Below are 13,265 nucleotides of genomic sequence, written 5' to 3'. Positions count from 1 at the left end.
TCACATTTAACAGAAGAGACACACTCAGGGTGACAGAGTCCAGACCTTGAAGATTAATTTGCACTCAGTATAAATAAGTGACTGTAACAAAGAAGTGCCCTGATGGCAAATGTTGGTCTATCCTCAAAAGTAAAGAGCCGAGTAGCTTGTAGTGATGGCTACAGCAAAAAGATAAATACCGATAATGTTTTTCTTATGCCTTACCTTTTCATAACTATTTCCAGTTTTGTAATCAAATACTTAATCCTCGATGCCATTTTACCCCCAATTCTAAAGCTTCCTGGTTACAAGCATCACGTGCGAGCACATAGGTAGGCATGGGATTTGCCGTTAGCTGTTCTGCCAGACCAGTCAAAGGTTCAAGTCCCAGCTCCACTATACATCCAGTATTTAGTATTTAAATAGGAGTATTCAAACAAAGCAGAAGAGCTCTAATAAGGCACCTTGAGGGAGACTCACCTCAGACTGATCTACAGACTCACGTTTAGGCCGCTGAAACTGGTCTGAGTCAAGCAAAGAACAAAACCAGACTCAAGCTCTACAGGACGAAGGCGATGCTCTCATCACTGCCTGCAACCTCTTTTTTGGAAACTAATAGAAATGTGAACTGCTGTGGAAACATTAAGCATTATTGTAATGCATGAAAATATATGAACCCACAGGAAATAATTAAGATTTCTGTTTCATTTTCCTCCTCACCATATAGAGCTTCCAATGATTATTCTGGAATTTTAGCATTTTCTAGCAGAAACACTAAGACAGAAAAATATCACATCTGTTCTAGTATTTGAAGACTCTCTGTGCAATTAAACATGGGATATATTTTCATTTAATTTATGTAATTTATCATTTTCCACATGAGAGGAAACAGAAAATATGCTACTATTTGGGGGGAAAAAAAAAAAAAAAAGAACTAAAAATCATATAATTAAATGTGGTAAATGACCTCACGACAATGGTACATCAGCCATTGGCAATACTGGGAAATAACTGGTGTTTCTTTCACTTGCACCTACATCTGGCTGGTAGCCATTCTCCTTGCTTACTTGGGCATGGGTAGGAAAGGGCTACATTTCATCCTCGTATTTTGTCTTGTGGCTGCCAACATTAGTTAACTATATAAAAATAATATTTTATCTCCAAATTTGTTTTTTGACAAGGCATTAAAACCTAGCCCTTTTTTCTTCAAAGACTGACGTTAAATCAGCAGCAGGATCCTGACTTGGCAGATGCTACAGTACCTCATCAGTGACATCCGAATGAGAGGCTGGGCCCAGCATTCATAACTCAGTTACTGTGCACTTTGATAAATTCCTATCAAGTAGATCTCTGGATTTTAAAACAATAGAACTCTGAAGTGATTTTACAATAGCACAGAGAGAAACCTAGCAAGGAAATTGCAGTAGTAGCTCTACTAATCAATATTTCCATTATGCTAAAGAAAAAATACTCATCTTTGATTTTTGTGTAGAAAGTGATTCTTTCAGTTTTGCCATTACTTGCACATCCAGAATTTAATTCTGGACAGAGCAGCCACTTTTCACTCCTAGCCGCATAAAGGGAAATGTTGTCAGAAAAGGCCCTGGGGGTCCTGGTGGACACCACGTTGACCATGAGCCAGCAGTGTGCCCTTGTGGCAAAGGTGTCCAACAGCCTCCTGGGCTGTGTCAGGCCAAGCACTGCCAGCGGGTCCAGGGAGGCGATCCTTCTCTGCTCAGCCCTGGTGAGACACACCTGCAGTGCTGGGTCCAGTCCTGGGCTCTCCAGTGCAAGAGAGACATGGACCTACTGGAGCAGTTCATCAAAGGGCCACAAAGATGATTATGGGCTCAGAGCACCTGACATACGGAGGGTGAGGGTGAGAGAGCTGGGGCTGTTCAGCCTGGAGAAGACTCATGAGGGGGATCTCATCCATGTGTATACCTGATGGGGAGGGAGTATAGAACAGGGTCAGGCTCTTCTCAGTGATGCCCAAGGGGCAATTGGTATGAGCTGAAGTACAGCTGAAACAAAGAAAAAAAATTTTTTTTACTTTTTTTTTTTTTAAATGGTGAGAGTGGTCAAGCACTGGAACAGGTTGCCCAGAGAGGTTGTGGGATCCCACCTTTGAGGATTCTCAAAACTCAACTGGACACAGCCCTGGGGAAGCTGTCCTAGCTGACCCTGCTTTAGGCAGAGGGTTTCTTTCCACAGGCCTCGCTTTGCATCAGAAAACTAGTGACAACAGAGAAAAAAAAAGGCAAAATGGAAAAGCAAAAACAACAAACAGCAAAGGGAATTTTTCCTTAGCAAACAGCATTTCTGGAATGGGGTACACAAAAACAGTCTTCATTAACACCATCGATTACACAGACCTCCAAAGCCATACGCTCACGATGGGGCCAGGCCACCTGAGCTGTTGGTGCAGATTCAGGGACTTGTTAGGAAACGCTCTACAGACTTGGTACTCCACTGCGCCCAGGCTCAGCTTGAGCAGACCTTTTGGGGGGCTCCACAGAGAGTTACTCCTGCCGTCCTGTTCCCAAAGGATTTTATATCACTGGTAGGGGGTAGCTCCTTTGCTGGTGTTTCACGGCTAGCTCGTCGTCTGGACGGATCAGAGAAGGCCCTGTCTCACAGCTCCTGACAGCCGTACACCTGTATTTATTAAAGCCCTGCAAGCAGTTATCCAGGGCTCCATAGCAGCCTCACACAATCTCACTGTTCCTCCTCCAGCTGCCTCTCTTCTGACAGTAACTCACTCCCAAATTCAGGATGCTTCCTCCTCCTTAAAAGATAACCTTTATTGTCAAGTCAGTGCTGCAGAGCTGATAAAGCGGCCCAGATCGTAACAGCTGAGCCAGATAACCTCTGCAGGGACAGAAAGGGGAACAATATTTTTGTCTCTAGCTTGTGCAGTTCCTATAACTATTCCGAGGCTAAAGCAAATGATTTATAAAGTGTGAGATAATATGAAAATATGATTGTCAGAAGTAACTGACATGGCAGAGTCACGGAGGATGCTAGGTCCTTTTGTTACCCATTAATACGCATCTCCTGTATTCACGGCCTCTGTGGCCACACTGAGATGTAATTTGTTTAAAGACACACCAGAGTTAAATCAAAACAGATATATTAATGCTTGTCAACATAAATTGAAGCTTAAAAAATTATAAAAACTTTGGATTTTTTTCATACCTAGAGGAATTAACAGGATCACACACAAGGTAGATCAGAGCAGACTTTGCCCTCGGTTGTTCCCTGGAGCACGTATCAGCAAGGAACAGACCCTGAAAGCTCACGCTGAGCCCTCACACCCAGGAAACCACAATTCGGGCAGCAGAGATGTAAAAACTGCAAATAAAGGCCCATTTTGGCCACGACGATGCAACGTAACCTCTTTGCCATTATGGAAGCAAACTCCTTTCTAAAGCTTTCAACGCCGGCCCTGCCAGCGAGGGCAACCACCGAGGAGCCTGCTTTTCCCATCCATTGTAACAGCGCCGATGCTCCCGAGTGAAACGAGCAGAGAGGCTGTAAACATGTAATCAAACCAGCCTTTATGTTTGTCCCATTCAGTTCCTAGCTGAATTGCATTCAATTGTTGCCAGTGGTTACACTAGTACGAACTGTTTCAAAATGAATTTCAGTTATTGGAAGAGAATTTGAACTTCAGATAGATTTTCTTCCCCCTGACTTTAACAGTACATGAACTTAGTGAGAGGTTTTTTGCATTACCAGATAGACACAGGGTTTTTTAAATGAACAATTTAGGCATATTCTAATATTTGCCACACTGTATTGGACCTCCACAATAAGAGGATACATTTGAAGCCTGGAAAGAGGTCCTCATTGCCTGCTTATACATCTAAAATTATCCATTCAGTGTTTGGTAGCTGAGAGCACTCAAGCACGGGATGTTTATGACATTGCCTGTAGCTTTATATGCTTTGGTTCTAGAAATATCACGCACATGCTAATAAATACAGAACTAGTCTTTAAGAATAAGTACAGAGCAGTTAACTAGTGCATATTTAAAAACAAATATCTTTTCCTTTTTGAAACTCCTCAAGATGTTCCAGTTGGTCCTTTCCAGTTCAGGTGTCAGGGCTGCAGGGGGGCACCCCTTGCCTTGGTCATCTGCTGACAAAGGGATGATACTTAGAGCATCATTCTATGAATGAGAAAAACATAGTGTTGTCAAACTGACTTTTTTCTGTTAACCACTATGGTTTCAACAAAATTTCAGTTGGTATTTTACTCAGCACCATAAGAGTAATCCTTGACAAGCTACTCATACAAAACAAAAAAAATATCTGTCACCATCTCAGTAAATTAATTGTAATTTTGATGCCTTAAATCCAGGCTGTTTCTGCAAGGCAAAACTTGCAGTTGAAACCAGGTTCTGGCATAAATAGCAAGTTCTCATAGCAGCTTAAATAAACTGAGCATTAGCACATCCGGGTGGTAGGACAACTTAAGGCTGCATTTGTAATTTTAGTTTTGAAATGTATACAAGTGCTATTTTGCCTTTCCTTTTTTTCCTTAGGTACACCTCTAACTCTAAAAATTGTAGCCAAAGCTGCAGTTTCCTTCAGCAGCTCTTCAGCAATAACGTCTGGGCAGAAAATTGCACTGACTTTTATTACATTTAGATCCCCAGCAAGCATACAAAGCCCAGCTTCCATAGGCATGAGAATAAAATCATCCTCAGGTCACATCATCTTCAAAAGCTTTTCCAGTGAGTAAATTTTGTTTCAGTTTCATTCTGAAGCTATTTTGCAGGGAGAGAAGTTGCTCCCTGCATTGTACCTGGCAGGAGAAACCACCCAGTGAATGAATCTTTTGATTTAGGTGAAATACAGAAAAACAAGGTAGACCAGAGAGATCAGATAAGAAAATTCTATTGATCTGTTTTCCCTGATACCTGCGTCCAATTCTTTTTGCTCTGCTTTTTTCCCCATTAACAAGACCCTAAGACAACACGCCTTTACAACTCCGATACAATGGGATATACATTGTACTATCCTAGGACAGAAGATGCTCCTCAGTGAGACAATAAAGGCATTCGGGAGACTCTTTGAACTTTTTTTGGTCTGGTGCTGGTAGGAGCCGTTGGCACCAAGTAGGTAAGCAACGGCAAGCGTTGGTCCCCAGCCGAGCATCGTGCCACAGCCGGTGGTGCTGAGGAGGTACGAAGATGTGTGGGCTAGAGAAAAGCACCTGAGGATAAAGGCTGAAATTAAAAACAAACCAACCAACCAAAAACCCCTGCAAGACTGAAAACGCAAAACCGTTTAAAAGTGAGATAAACAAGCTTCAGGCAGACATCCAAACGATGCCATCTCACACAGCAGGGGCTGAAGAGAACTGCAGGATGTGCTTTGGCCCGCGTTCATGCCCACGCTGGACTCAGAGGCTCGCTTTCCACCTCTCCTGCTGCCTGCAGCGGGAAGAAAGGCTCCAGCTCCGGCCATCACAGCTCAGTCACCGCAGCATGGGTGGGCAGATCGTTCCGAGCAATAGAGTTGATTTTAAGCGTTCAACACCAAGTACAGAGATGTATTGGAACAGTCAGGTTTTTGGGGGCCTTTTTTGTTTGTTTCTATCCACACATCTGTATAACACAATTTATTCCAAATGAAATTATTCTTTGCTTTGGCTTTTGTTGAATCCTATCCCAAATAGGATCTGATACGGCAGCAGTGTTTATTTTGGTACTTGCAGCCCAGGTCTGCCAAAACAACTTCAACGAGCTTGTGAGCTCCTGAAGCTGCTGGTGGCTTTACACACACATCCAGTCACAACTGCTGAGCAATTATCTTCCCCGGTTATTCTTATAATCATGGTGCAGGTTATGGTTCATTAGAATTGCATACAGTTTGTTCTATGTTACTACAGTTTTCCTCCATTCAATGTCTTTCCAGAATGGAAACCCCAGTTCTGGAGCATAACTGATTATTATGGTTGGAGGTAAGGGTGTGGTGGGGTTTTTTGGTTTAGGGCCAAATTCTAAAACAATACCTGATGGGATTTTGTTCGTTAGCTTATTAAAAAAACCAAACCAAACCAAAACCTCTCAGTAACCATGGTAACTCAGAATAGAAGTATAAATTTAAAAGGCACCCCTTTTTTATTTTCTTTAAGCCCTAGACCTGAAAAGCAAATCAGTGTGTTGTTACTCAAACACCTCAATTTTAGCACTTTCAGATAAGAAATTAGTGCACTCGTTCAGGGGAAGGTAAACATTGCTGACACATCAGTCTGCTCACCAGAACCTGACACCTAGTGTTGTTGGGTCTCTCGTATTAAGGGCCACCATTCCCATTACAGCTGCCGGCTGAAAGCCCAGAAGGGAAATCATTAGCAAGGTAGAAAGAAAATATGAAATTACGCTATGAAAACTGCTATTTCAGCCATTTAATTCAGCCAGTGGGGCCCAGTGGTTTACTCCACTCCTTGCAGCAGTGCCAAGCCATCCAGACCATACCACCACCAAACACCTTGGCACAAACTTTGCCAAACTTTATGGCACAGAAATGAAGTTTAGAAGTGACTTGTAAAAGATTGAAAAGGAACTTCAAAGTGACCCAGTCATAACAGAAAGCTTCAGTATCTTCTCCAGAAAAAAATAAAATTACAAAATCCATTTCAAATTCATTCTTTAAATAGCTGCAATCTCTTAACGGTGAAGAAATCTGGGTTTTCCCCCCAATTTCTCTGGCATTTGTTATTGAGGTTACAGTGCCATCTCCTGGAAGAAAATCACTTGCTGGAATTGCTCCTGACATTTTTCATTTAATTGTGCTCATGCAGCCAGCTAATACACTAGATTCTGCCATGACAGTGCAACAAGATGAAGTAACTGGATGGGCACAAAAAGTGTATTTGCCTTTTTTTCCTTAGTAGACATACTGTAAATGTATAATGAACATAGGGAAAGAATGGAGAGGTCGATCTTAGCTATACCCTAACCATTTGAGAGGAATAATTTATGGTCCATTTTTAAGAGGCAACAGCAGATTCCCAATTATTGAACCAGCACTGGGAGAGCACAGACCTGCTCAAACAGATCTGGCCATTCACTGACCCAAACAGAAATTAAGGTCTAAAAGGCTAATACTATGATGAAATTAAAATACCACCACCAAATTTACACTTTAGATTTAAGTTTGATTTCTTCACAAAAAGACTGAGAAATTCACAGCAATAAAATCACTTTCCCATAAAAAATGCTCATCTGTCATGGTTTTACCCCAGCCGGCAGCTAAGCCCCACGCAGCCGCTCGCTCGCTCTCCCCCATTGGGATGGGGGAGAGAATTGGAAAAGTGAAAGTGAGAAAACTCGTGGGTTGAGATAAAGACAGTTTAACAGGTAAAGCAAAAGCCGCGTGCACAAGCAAAGCAAGACAAGGAATTCATTCACCACTCCCCATGGGCAGGCAGGTGTTCAGCCATCTCCAGGAAAGCAGGGCCCTGTCACGCCTAACAGTTACTTGGGAAGACAAACGCCATCGCTCCGAGTGCCGCTGCCCCCCCAGCCCCTTCCCCCAAGCTCCTTATAAACCGAGCATGATGTCATATGGTATGGAATATCCCTTTGGTCAGTTGGGGTCACCTGTCCTGTCTGTGTCTCCTCCCAATTTCTTGTGCACCCCTAGCCATCCCATCCCACTGGCAGGGCAGTGCGAGAAGCAGAAAAGGCCTTGGCCCCCTGTAAACGCTGCTCAACAATAAGTCCATAGAACAAAAACATCTCTATATTATCAACACTGTCTCCAGCACAAATCCAAAACATATCCCCACACTAGCTACTATGAAGAAAATTAACCCTCTCAGCTGAAACCAGGACATCGTCAGAATTAATTTTAGCTTTTTAAAATAAAATATTACTACATGGTATTATTTAACACTTAGCATTGGAAAAATACCAAAGAATTGTCATTTTTTCAGATGACTGAAACAATTTCCACAAATATGATACTGATTGCTTGCATGTAGGAAGAACTGTAGCTTCAAAAAATTAAAACAGTGAAAGATTAAAACAATGGAAAAACTCGCCCATTCTCAGATACATGTGTGTACATATACACAGATATCTAGTGGAGATTTTAGTGCGTTGAATTAGAGAGTCACTTGAAAGAACAGATAACACAGCTGCAGCTATAATGTGTTAATATTCTTAATCCTGCAGCTATATATAACATTAATACTCTTAGATACTTTGTTATATTCATTGCACATTCTGAAAACTTTACTATGTGGCATAAAGGATGTACTTTTGTTATCCACAGTTACTACTGAAGTTATGCAGAAGAAACAATAGTTGTTCCAAGAGAATTAACATTATTTGTGTATTAGCCCATTGAGTGGGATTGTACCCAGTGTGCTTGTTACCACATCTGACGGTACGCTTGTCAGAGGAAAATAAAAATACAGTTACAGGATTAAAACACTTCAGTTATATAAAATAACTTTTCTTTCATTAAAAGGTTTCCAGGCTTGATGTTTTAAAGATCTTTCTGAAACATGCAAAACCAGGCAAAATTATAGTAATTTTTATGATCTATTCAATGTAATATAATAGTCTTGGAGCATCGTGTGTCCGTCTGGAAAAACTGTAGTATCCGCAATCACTAAAATTTTATTCATAAACCCCTGTCAAATGGGTAAGTTGGGGCTACAGGAATACCTTGTACACAACGCAGCATCTTGCTTTTGAGCACAAAAATAACCTTCAGCGCTGTGCTGGATTTACCAACATATGATAGTGTATTTATTGATACAGCCAGGCAGAAACATTTGGATTTTTCTTTAGCAAAGGCTGTTGATGAGCAATGAAGACAGGCTTCACTGTGAATCGACTCTTCGTCAGCCACACAATCAACCAGCCGTAAGAACAGATTTATAAGAGATGCTTCTGATGCTGTTCTCAGATACTGTACTCTTAAATAAACCTATTTCCACTACTTTGTCAAAGAAATATCTGTTCTGCGAAATGGAGCACATTAGCTATGACATCTTTGTAGTCAAACATACTATTCTGTATGCAGTCCTCAGACATTTCCTAGGGCTTCTCTGTTGCTGTAACATTAGCTTTGTCAGAAACGATTTCTGTTTTTATTGCTACAGGCTGAACTCTGGATAAAACTACAGAAATGTATGCAAGATTTAATCAAGGCAAGCAAGACTGGGTTTTGTAGTGACATAAAGCAAACAAACATTCACAATAAAAGATGTCATCTCTTTACAATCCTAAAGTGCATGTGTTGGAACATTTCTCTTGTAAACAAACAGTATGGCAGCACAGAAACAACGTGGTGACATTTAAGGCTAGCTTTGCAAATAAATACTTAAATTATGTATTATATTCTTTGCCTTTTCAAAGCACTGTCCAGAGAGATTGCTCCTTGATGTGTTCAAGTATTAGCTGTAGTTTACAACAGTGGCAGGTCACTTTCTGAGATGAGAGAAGTGGTCGCCTTCAAAGCTGATTTAAATAGGTTGCTAAATAAGTCTGTGAATATTTATTTTTCTTTAAAGCATAAGCATTCTTGATTTCAAATCACTTATTCACTAGACCATGTTAAAACTCAGATAAAGGAGATGAACATAAAGTAAATGTTCTCCCACTTGCTCTTGACCACTTCTGAAGGCTGGAGGTAGGAGGAAAACCTGACTCAATTCCTGCAGAACGTTTTAGCTGATCCTGGAATTGTGCACTGTGGTTGCTCGTTTTACTTCATTAGTTGACATAGCAGCATTTTCAAGTTTCCTTTGTTGGAAATAAATTTCATTTATTGGGATTATTAGAAGTATTAACTCTTAGTTTCAGCTATTACATACTTTCTGCACCACATCATCCCCAACTTACAACAGCCTATTTTGCTCAGCACCCATACTACACACAACTGTGGGCCCTCGCCGCACATGCGTGAACAGGCACGTTGCAAAACAGCTCCCAAGTTCTCTTCTTTCTGTACTACAGAATGTACTTTGCTTATATGATGTAGCTAAGCATATGAAGTCACATCTGTATTGCGATGGCAGCCTTTGGATTGTTCTTAAGCAGGTCTGATTCTCTTCAGTAATTCCTGTAGGTTTCAAGAATCATAGAATATCCTGAGGTGAAAGGGACCCATAAGGATCATCGAGTCCAACTCCTGGCTCCAGGAGAGGAGACACTTGTTCTCTGAACTGGAAAGTCTGATCCCAGAGACATACAGGATTTTACCAGGTCTATTTGGTTAGCCATACTAGACTGTTTTTTGTCCCTGGTGTGCACCCCAAGCCAGCGAACAAACAAAAAAAAATACTTTGACCTCTGCAGTGTTCTTCTTGATGTCCTTCTTCTATAGAAGTACCTAAACCTGCCAATGGACTTTTTTCTTTCCCATCCTTCCATATGTTAAAAGATACATGGGAAAAATAAACCCAGTCACAGTTGCCCAACTGTTTCTGCACTCTTCCCAAACCATCCTTCAAATTCATTCTCCCTTAATCAAAGGGAACTTGGATAACATGTAGAATATTTTGTCGATAGCTATGAAAAGTCTTGGAGCAATAGATGCCTAATGACACCAGTATTAAGAAAAAACAGACCAACAAATATTAACGATTTGCCAAACAGCAATATAATGTAGATTCACATCTGTATGTGATAGTCTGCCCTTGCCCTCCTTTCAGCTTTAAGCTTCCTGAACCAGCCATGTTCAGCCACCTAACAGACCTGAAATAAATCATTCATGGACAACCAGAAGTTTTTACAATTTCAGAAAATTCTTTGTCCTCACATACCGCTTGATGATACTCAACTGTCTCAACCTGAATACGTCTATTCAAGCCATTGAGATAACATTATTTTCTCCATGGATAAGTAATTTTTCTTCATTTTTCTTATAGAAGTCTACATAAAATGAATGGACAAGACTGAAAGCCAGTCAACTAAATTTCCACTTTAGACTTTTTTTTTCACCAAAAGATTTAAAAAGGGGAAAACAATAAATAAAAAAATTATGATCTTGTAGAAACCAAATACCAACACCTATACAAAATTACAGAATTGTGGTTTTTGTCTTATTTTAAAATGTTGGGAGTGAAGGAAATGAAAAAATAATTGCCAACTTCTCAGAAAACAACCTGCAACTAATGTCACTGTATCTACGTATGTACTCTCCAAAAATCAAAATAGAACAGTGTATAATCTTCCATGTCAAACAACTTTTTAATCTTTCACATCTGTACTTGGAAATACAAATATTCTACCATTTTAATAGAACTAAATTCAACCCACTTTATATGCCAAAATTGGTACCACGTGAGAAAGCAGCGCAGAGTTCAGTGTTTTACTTGGGCTGCCCCCTGCCAGGGCACTAAAATCAACCAACTTGTCCATCTGCAGCTTCAGTTCCACATTTCTAATGTTGATGGCGAGCTGTTTTTTTGTAAACAAGTCACAACTCAAACCAGAGATAATGGGTTTTCAACCTACAGTGTTAGGAAAAACAAGAATTCCATACAACTCAGTCACTTTATAATTTAGTATCTTCCTCCTAGTAAAGCCTCATTTGATCATCTTTGCATTTGGAAAAAAAGATGGTAAAGTTGTTTGACTTTGAAAAGGAATCAGTATCATGGGAGATCCAGTATTTTTTTTAAACGCTGGTCAATTTTTACCCATCTGTTGAACATGGCTGACATTTCAAAGTTTGTTACCTGTGTGAAGATCAGTAGTTGTGGAAGGAAAAGAACTGAAGTAGCTCCTCCTCCCACATGTGCCCTCTGTAGGCAGAACTTAGCTGTTACAACACAAAGCACCTTCTTACTGGCAAGCTGGTCTAGCACTTGCAGATCGCTTGATACAACACAATCAAGAAATTGAGGGGCAAGAGAAAAATTTACATGAAGCCACATTCCATTAGCTGTGCATGAAACAAATAGTTTTATTTTTTTCCTTAGGTATGCTTTTAAATAAGGAAATTGTATTTTTTTAATAGTCTAAATTCCAGTGAATTTTAGGTACACTGGATTTTCACTGTTGAGGGGAGCAGTTGAACTATGAACTTCCTCAAAAAATAGCATTCAGTTGCATTTAAGCATAGCATCTCTCTGAGAAATCCCTCTGTAAAATGGGATTCAACATACAAATCACGGAAGAATTGTCTTCAAGCACAATGGAAATGTCGTAGATATGGGAAATAAACTCAAGCCTTCTAGCAAATAAACTTAGCAAGGGCTGGAGAAAGAAAAAACCCTCAGGAAGGGTGGCACCAAAGTAACAGTAATCAGATGATTGAGTCCAGTACTCATTCAGTTGAAGAGAAGAAAGGCTGGAGGTTGAATGGAAACTACAGTCATATGTGAACAAATTTTTTTTTAATCTATTAATAAAAGAACACCGGGAAAGAGTGAATTGCAAACTTTTTCTACTATAGAAATATCTTTACTGCACTGAGGCAAGTGACACAGCTTATCTCCTGAAGTCTGCAGCAGCCGTATTGAAGTGCCTCCAAGTTGTCAGGTTGGAGAAATCTACATATGAAGGGAAATAATTTCTTCAGAATAAAAAAAAAATGAAAATACAATATAAAAAAACCCCTGTTAACTCCTTCAGAATAAAAGTCTTTTCAGAATTACTACATACATTTGTCAAAATACCTCTGGTTGGATTTTTTTTTTTTAATTTTTTTTTTTTAAAGGAAGCAGCAGGGAATAGAAATTAAATTTTCAAGTTCTGGGATGACAGAAGTTCACAGCTTGCTAATTACTTATTTTTTTCCTTCTGTATTCCCCATTCTTCAAAAATACGATCAAAGGCAGAACGCAAAAGAAAGGAGAATTATTTTAAATTAAAATATTCTCACTTTAAGATTTCATTTTCTCTTAGAGCTACATTTCAGGCAACATCTGTCTTCCAGCCAGTATCTGCATGGTTCTCCTAAACACTCTTACTTCTTTTCTGGTTCAGAGTTATGTTCTAAACCACAACATACAGACTAAAATCAACAGAAACCCTTTTGTTTGTTTTGGGGGATGGATGACCTTTCTGAAGGCAATTTTCTCCTCATCAAAGACTGTGTGGAAACATTAAAGCTTCATGGAGTGGAAACAAATCTGAAGAAGTTTAACTCCCTACCAAGACAAAGTTGCCTGATCCTCACAAAAGCACCTCTTGCAGAAAACTTCCCCGCTTCACCAACACTAGTCATGGAAGATTAATTCACTTCATTATTCTCAAGAACTCCGATTTCCTTCTCCACCCCCAAACTCAGATACAATGAAAAAAA

The sequence above is a fragment of the Grus americana genome, chromosome 1, assembly GCF_028858705.1.
Source record: "Grus americana isolate bGruAme1 chromosome 1, bGruAme1.mat, whole genome shotgun sequence".
Taxonomy (NCBI): domain Eukaryota; kingdom Metazoa; phylum Chordata; class Aves; order Gruiformes; family Gruidae; genus Grus; species Grus americana.
The sequence above is the reverse complement of the archived record's forward strand: the minus strand, read 5'-3'. Positions refer to the sequence as shown.